At 46.7% G+C, this 6215-nt stretch overlaps 1 protein-coding gene across 1 annotated transcript in view; it reads left to right on the top strand.

Annotated features, from left to right (window-relative positions):
• The first annotated feature begins 359 nt into the window (after positions 1 to 359).
• SMOX (spermine oxidase) overlaps positions 360 to 6215 on the top strand; it is a 68917-nt gene continuing 63061 nt past the window's right edge. The window contains exon 1 of the mRNA XM_068943750.1: positions 360 to 468. The gene's annotated coding sequence lies outside the window, so the exon portion shown is untranslated. The remainder of the gene's footprint in view (positions 469 to 6215) is intronic.

Below are 6215 nucleotides of genomic sequence, written 5' to 3'. Positions count from 1 at the left end.
TTGGTCTTGATTTTAAGTGCGCTCTTTCATTAGGATCTCGGAGGAAAACCTCCAAAAAAGTCCCTCAACTTCCAAACACACGAAGGCAACAGACCAAAAGGGCTTTCTCAGAATTCCTCCAGCCCAATAAGTATCAGCCAGAGAGTATTGTTTTTTTTTTTTAATGGAAAAAACACATTATGCAAGTAATTGATCCAATGTTTCTTGGTGAGCAAGGCTAATTAGATCATTGTAACTATATGCTGTGAAGTGTTCTTGCTATTATAAATAAAGGTCAAACGCAAGACACTTCCTGCTACTTTTGCTGACACGTGGCTGCCATTTAATGATTCATAATCTCTACACACGGCTTGGCAAACAGAAGGGATTTTTTTTAATAGGAGCTGTTTTCCACTTGTGCAAGCACAACACAAGATTTAAAGGGGCCCGCTCCCATCCACCCACTGGCACAGCAAGTTGCAGCAAGAGGTAACTAAAGCGAGTGGGACGGTGGTCAGTGGGCTGAACTATGCGCAACAGGGGTCCAATCCTCCAACGGCAAGCTTTTAGGGGTCTTCAAACTGAAAAGGTTTGAAGCTATGACTATTTTAGCATTCACATTGCATTTTTCTGTTGCCTATCGCAGCGCCTTGTGAAACGGCATAAACGCTGCTGTCGCTGAGCTGCAGAGGGGGAAAACAGGCACTGAGGAATAAGAAAACCTGAGAGTGTTTGCATAGGATCGTAGCGGGCTTTGGTGTTCAGGTCCACAGGCTGGGCTTTAGTTATGAGATGGACTCTTACGAGCACGGTTTCCTTATCTCAACAAGAATAGAAAAAAATTGTACATGAATTAAGAGCCTCTCCACGTAGGGACAGTTCTGTGGTTTGCACAACGCCTCGGTAGCAGGAATCTCACTGAGGTCTCTTAAGTACAGTGACAATTGTAAAAGGTGAAAAGGACCCTTCAATTTTAGGAAGCTGACTGGGCTTAATGTGCTTGTAAAATCCTGAAGGCTTTCTTACTTTCAAAGATTTATGTTTAAGTTGTATGGAACTGTAGCTATTTTACTTGAGATAACCTTTTCTCCTTGGCTTTTGAGCAGAAAGTGTGCGCAAGATTCAGACAGAGCTGAAGCATCAGCACTTTGAGAGCCGCTGGATATTTGGATATTTGGGCTGAATGCATAGAACAGGAAGGACTTTTTTAATGTACTATCACCATTTCTCAGACCACATTAGAGATCTGCCTCACCTCCAGGTTTTCCTTTAATGACCTGGTCAGAAGTTTCTCGCTGATGAAAGTTTCCAGTGGGAGCTGTGCTGGGATGTATGACCTAAGATGTGTATTTGTGAGCACCTAATTCCATTAAGGATTATCTTTTACCTTTGATGTTTGTCCCATTTCATTTCCTTTTGGCAACATTTGGGGTTTTTTTTTTCTCATGTTCGTGGAAAGTACAGGGAAATGGTTTGAATTCTGTTGTGACAGCGTTTGAGCGAATTCACCATTCAGTCAGTTTGGTATTTGCACTGAGCGCTAAAAGCTGAATGAAACGGGAGAGAAAAGGTTGGCTAGGGATGGAAAAGCTGGAGGGAGCATGTGAGTGGGATTTGCCGTCTGTGGTCCTGCCGACTGAATCACGCTGCTTAGGTCATTTATTCAAGGCTGTTTCCTGGTGAGGAAGAACCTCAGCACCATACAGGTCACCAGCCACTGCTGGCACACTCAGGAGTAATGAATCACTGATGCTGTTTGTTGGATTGAGTCACTTGCGTGGACAGAGTCCTTTTCATGGAAACGTTCCTCGGAAAGAACCAGCAAATCAGTTAAAAAAAAATGCAGGTCTCTTTTCGGGATCCTTTGTTAGACGAAAGCGCTGCCTTGCGGAGAGTTTTGCTCAGTCATATATTGCCTGCTCCTGAGGATTTTGTCTGTAGTTGTGTCTTGGTGCAGAATGACCTGAGGTTTCCAGCTGGCAGAACAAAGCCACAGGATCGTGTTTGTGGGTTGTTTGTTCAGTGTCCTGGCAACAGGACATTGGGCACCTGGAAACTTTGGCACACAGAACTTCAGTGTTTCATTATCTCTTTCTTTTCTTCTAGATCCTAAAGCAATTGAAGGAAAATGAAAAAGTTTTAATAACCCCCCCCTTCTTTTTTAAACTAAAAAGCAAATTGTATGAAGGAAGAAGAATTAACAGCAGGCCAATTTCTCACCTGCTCACTTATAAACCACATGAATACAGGCTCAGGGGAGATGAGCGAAAGCAGAATGTGGTCCTAGATACTGCAGGAGCACGGGAGATGACAGATCTGGAAAATCCTGAGTGCAAAAGGGACAAAGTGGCTAGGGAATGGCTGTCCAGTGTCTCATCCAATACCAGAAGTAGGGTGGTGTGATCTGGGCTCCAAGCAAACCAAGGGAGGTGAGTCCTTATGCAGCGGGGAGTGGAGCTGTAAACTCCTTGCTGAGGGATGTCGTGGATACCAGAAGGTTCAGGAGGTGAACGGGCCAGAGATTGGGGTTTACTAAACTGACAAACCCTATCAGGCTCAAGAGATCCCGTGAGCTGAAGGGCTGCCACTGTGAGCCAAGATATAAGCGGCTGGTTTTGTGATGCCCTGCACCTTACCACAGAGCATCTTATGATGGTACTCGGCTTTGTTCGCTCCCTCTCCCTCTCCCAAGTCCCTTCCCACCTTTACCTGCACCCGAGAAGGCAACTTGCCATGCTCAGACACGGGCTGGATAAACCCTTGGCCACAGCAGCATGACTGTTCTTATGCTTTTACCTTCTCTTAGCCAGCCAGCATTTGACCGAAATTTTGACCACCTGCTATTCTGAATTCCCTTCTTCTGCTTCTCTCCCAACAACACTCGGCTGCTCTTTAGCTCTGCTGCTGGGTGATTTTTCCAGTTTCTCTTACAGTCCTGTTTTGCCCTTCCTTTGGGAAGTGAGACCAGAGGACTGTTTCCACCAAAGGGATTTGGCTGCCTGATTCCTGCTAGTGCCTGCCACCCGCTCTGCCCCTCTTTCTCTAGTGCGCTGCTACCTTTCTCCTTCGCTGTTTTCGAGCCATGCAAACACGTCTGTCCCTTTGGAACCATATCCTAGAGATCTGAATGTCACAGCAGGCTGCATGGTTTAACACAGGAAACACTTGTGCCTGCTATTTAAGAGAAATAAGTTGCTCATGTTTCCCTGGGAACCAGCCCGTCAATCTAGCTTGCTTGACTCCTCTGTTATTAACATAAAATGTGGAAGAGTAAATGGATATTTTGCAAGTTGTGGATGGGTAAAATGCTATTTGAATACACCCTGGTATGTAAAGAAGGGCCTAAATTCCAGTGCTTTTCCAGATAATTTAGATGGATTGTTATTCTTGTGGATTACTTTTGTGGCTAGCAGGGTTGTGTCTTCATGCACAGAACCTGGAGGTTGTCTGTAAAAAGCCCTGTGGCTCATCAGTTGTCATATTATGCCCAAGTGCAGATTGTACAGGATATTTGCTCCCCACGCCCCTTGGCACCAGCTTCCCCTGCTGCTTGCGGGTTTACGGAGGCTGCAGTCTGTTCTCGACGAGCCTTCCTACCCTATTTCTTCAGAGCTTTTCTCTTCACCCCAGGAATGCCTCTGCTCCTGACTTTGTGCAAGGTATCTGAGGGCTTATCTTCAAGACCTCTGACTCAAAGACTGCAGGTTAGCTGTGGGGCAAGCTATTTTTAGGAAACCCAGTACCATTGCGCTTGGCAGTGTACATGTGCTGAACACAAAGACAGCCTCTGTCCTGGGCAGCTTGTGAACTCGGCATAGCGAGGAGCGGAGAGACAGGCACAGACAGACAGCGAGGCGCAGAGAAACAACAGGACTGTTTTGGTCCGCAGCAGCAGTGACAACGGCTGCAATCTGTGAGAAGGCAGCATCTGTAGGCACCGCAGCGCCCAGAGTGACGGCAGAGGGGGAGAGATGGTGTTGCCCTCCCGATCCAGCCTGAGAGCTGAGTTGGAAGAGGCGGTGGAGCAGGAAGGCTCTGAGGACTGTTCACTGGCCTTTGCAGGTGTCAGCCCCTGGGCTTTCGGGGGGAACATCAGAAACAGAGCTATATTGGCTGAACCTGGAAGTACTGCTGACACCTGGCCAATGCTGGAGATGGAAAATGAGACCTGTAGGACTACTTTGCATTTTTCCACTAGGCTCGCTGCAGTTGCTACTGCTTGCCCTTTCCTCTGTCACCCGCTGTGAGAGGCTCTAACGCGAGCGCTCAGCTGTTATCAGCTAAACCTCCTCCCAGATTTCCACATTCAATCCCGTTCCTTTGTACCTGCCAAATTTTCATTTCCTGAACTCTCTGTGTTCAGAATAGTTTGAGTGATTGCAATTTCATGCAACCTGTGCCGCACTGGCAACAAGGTGGAGTGGAGGTCCGCAGCTCCTTCCGTAAGAGAGCAAACTAGCTGAGCCCGGTCTCTTCTGGGCATGACCTAAGGAGGATATGCTAGAGGTCTAACAAACTCATGAGATGCTTGGAGAGAGTGGACAGAAGTTGACTGTTCCCTGCTCTTCCAATATAAGAACATGGGAGCAATAGATGAAGATAGTAAGTTCGGAGCAAATCAAAGGAGGTGGTTATTCACGCAGTTCCTCTGTGGAACTCCTTGCTGCAGGATGTTGTAGATGGTAAATACTTACACGGGGAAAACAGACAAGTTCATGAAAGCAAAATCCAGTGAACGTCACTGAACACATAGGAACCATATCTGGCTCATGAAGTCCCTGAGCAGAAAAGAACTGGGGGCCGAAACGGGCAATTCTTATTTGTCCATTTGTGGAGGCAGGATACTGGGCTAGACCGATACTGTTCTGGCCTGGGACGGCTGTTCTTTCATTCTTTGCCAGCCCCTTTTTTCTGCTCCTTTTTTCTGCCTTTTTTCAAAGGCATCTGCTTTTGTGGTGTGGCCGAGTTTCCTGAAGCTGACATCCTCCAGGAGCTGAGAGAGATGCAGCAGGTCACAAAGGGGAAAGAGCATGCAATAACAGCATGAAATGCAGGAGCCAGGATCTATGTGACCATAGCCTTGCGTGCATGATGGTGGTGAGGACTGAAGGTTCAGGAAGGACCTGTTTCTTGTGGCTGGTGTTACACTTCCCCTCTCTTAAACACACTAGAAAAACCACAAACCAATTCTTGTCCAAAGCAAATTTAATAACTGGCAGGTGTGTGTACAGTGAATTAAAGCCTCAGATAGGGACTGTCCTGCGCGGGTGCACTGTTCTTGGGAGAGAAGTGCTGCTGAGGGGAGATTGGCCAGTAAACCAGCTGGACCTTATGGTGCCCGTTGCCCTGGTTGTCGGTTGGGGTTGTTCCTCAAGGTGAAGAGGAGAACGGGCAGAGAATGGGGATGGTGGCAGGTATATCCCAGAGCATACAACACGCAGAGATTTGGTAGCTCATCAAGTCCAATCCCTGTTACGGAGGCTCCAAGCTCAGGGCATGGCGGGGAGGTGATGGAAAAATTGGGGGAATCAAGGAAGAATAACCAGAGACCTTGACGGGCTTGAAACACGTGGATCGTAACGAAATGCAGTGGAAGCGTCAGAGCCAGGTGCTGTGTACGATGAGACACTGCGAGAGATCTGGGCTGCTGAACTGCATAACCTCCGGCCAGTGTGCAGATGTGTGTGCGGGGGGCGGGGAGAAAGCATGCTATCTTTCAGCCTGCTTTTTGGCTGTGCGCCTGTGAAATTATTTCCGATTTTCCTAATTAAAGAGAAAATAAAGGGGAACTTTACCTAGGAGAACTTGCAGAAATGGGATCATAAATGATTTTTCAATTTAGCAGAAAAGAAGGCACGCTGAGAAAAAGTATTTGGGCCGTGACGCTTGATAGATGCAAGCTAGAAATAGGGACACATTTCAAGCATTCAGAGTACAACAGTTTATCGAGGATTGCAGTGGACCTTTCACGCATAGACTTTTTTTTTTTGTTTGAGAGCGGATGCTTTTCTCAGCAGGTACAATCTTTCAGGAACACATATAAGAAAGTCTTAAAACCTGTGGCTTTCAGGATTTTAGAAGAAATTATTATTTAAGCTGTGTGATTCTGGCAATCACCTTTCTAGAGGGGAATACAGAAGAAAAAAATCTGCAAAGGGAATTTCAAAATGTTTCTTCCTCAGCTGGACTTGTTTTGTTTCTAATCGTAAGGGTGAGCAGGATGGTTATTTTCTGTC

The sequence above is a fragment of the Struthio camelus genome, chromosome 4 (genome assembly GCF_040807025.1).
Source record: "Struthio camelus isolate bStrCam1 chromosome 4, bStrCam1.hap1, whole genome shotgun sequence".
In the NCBI taxonomy this organism is placed as follows: domain Eukaryota; kingdom Metazoa; phylum Chordata; class Aves; order Struthioniformes; family Struthionidae; genus Struthio; species Struthio camelus.
This window is presented reverse-complemented; position numbering and strand designations above follow the sequence as displayed.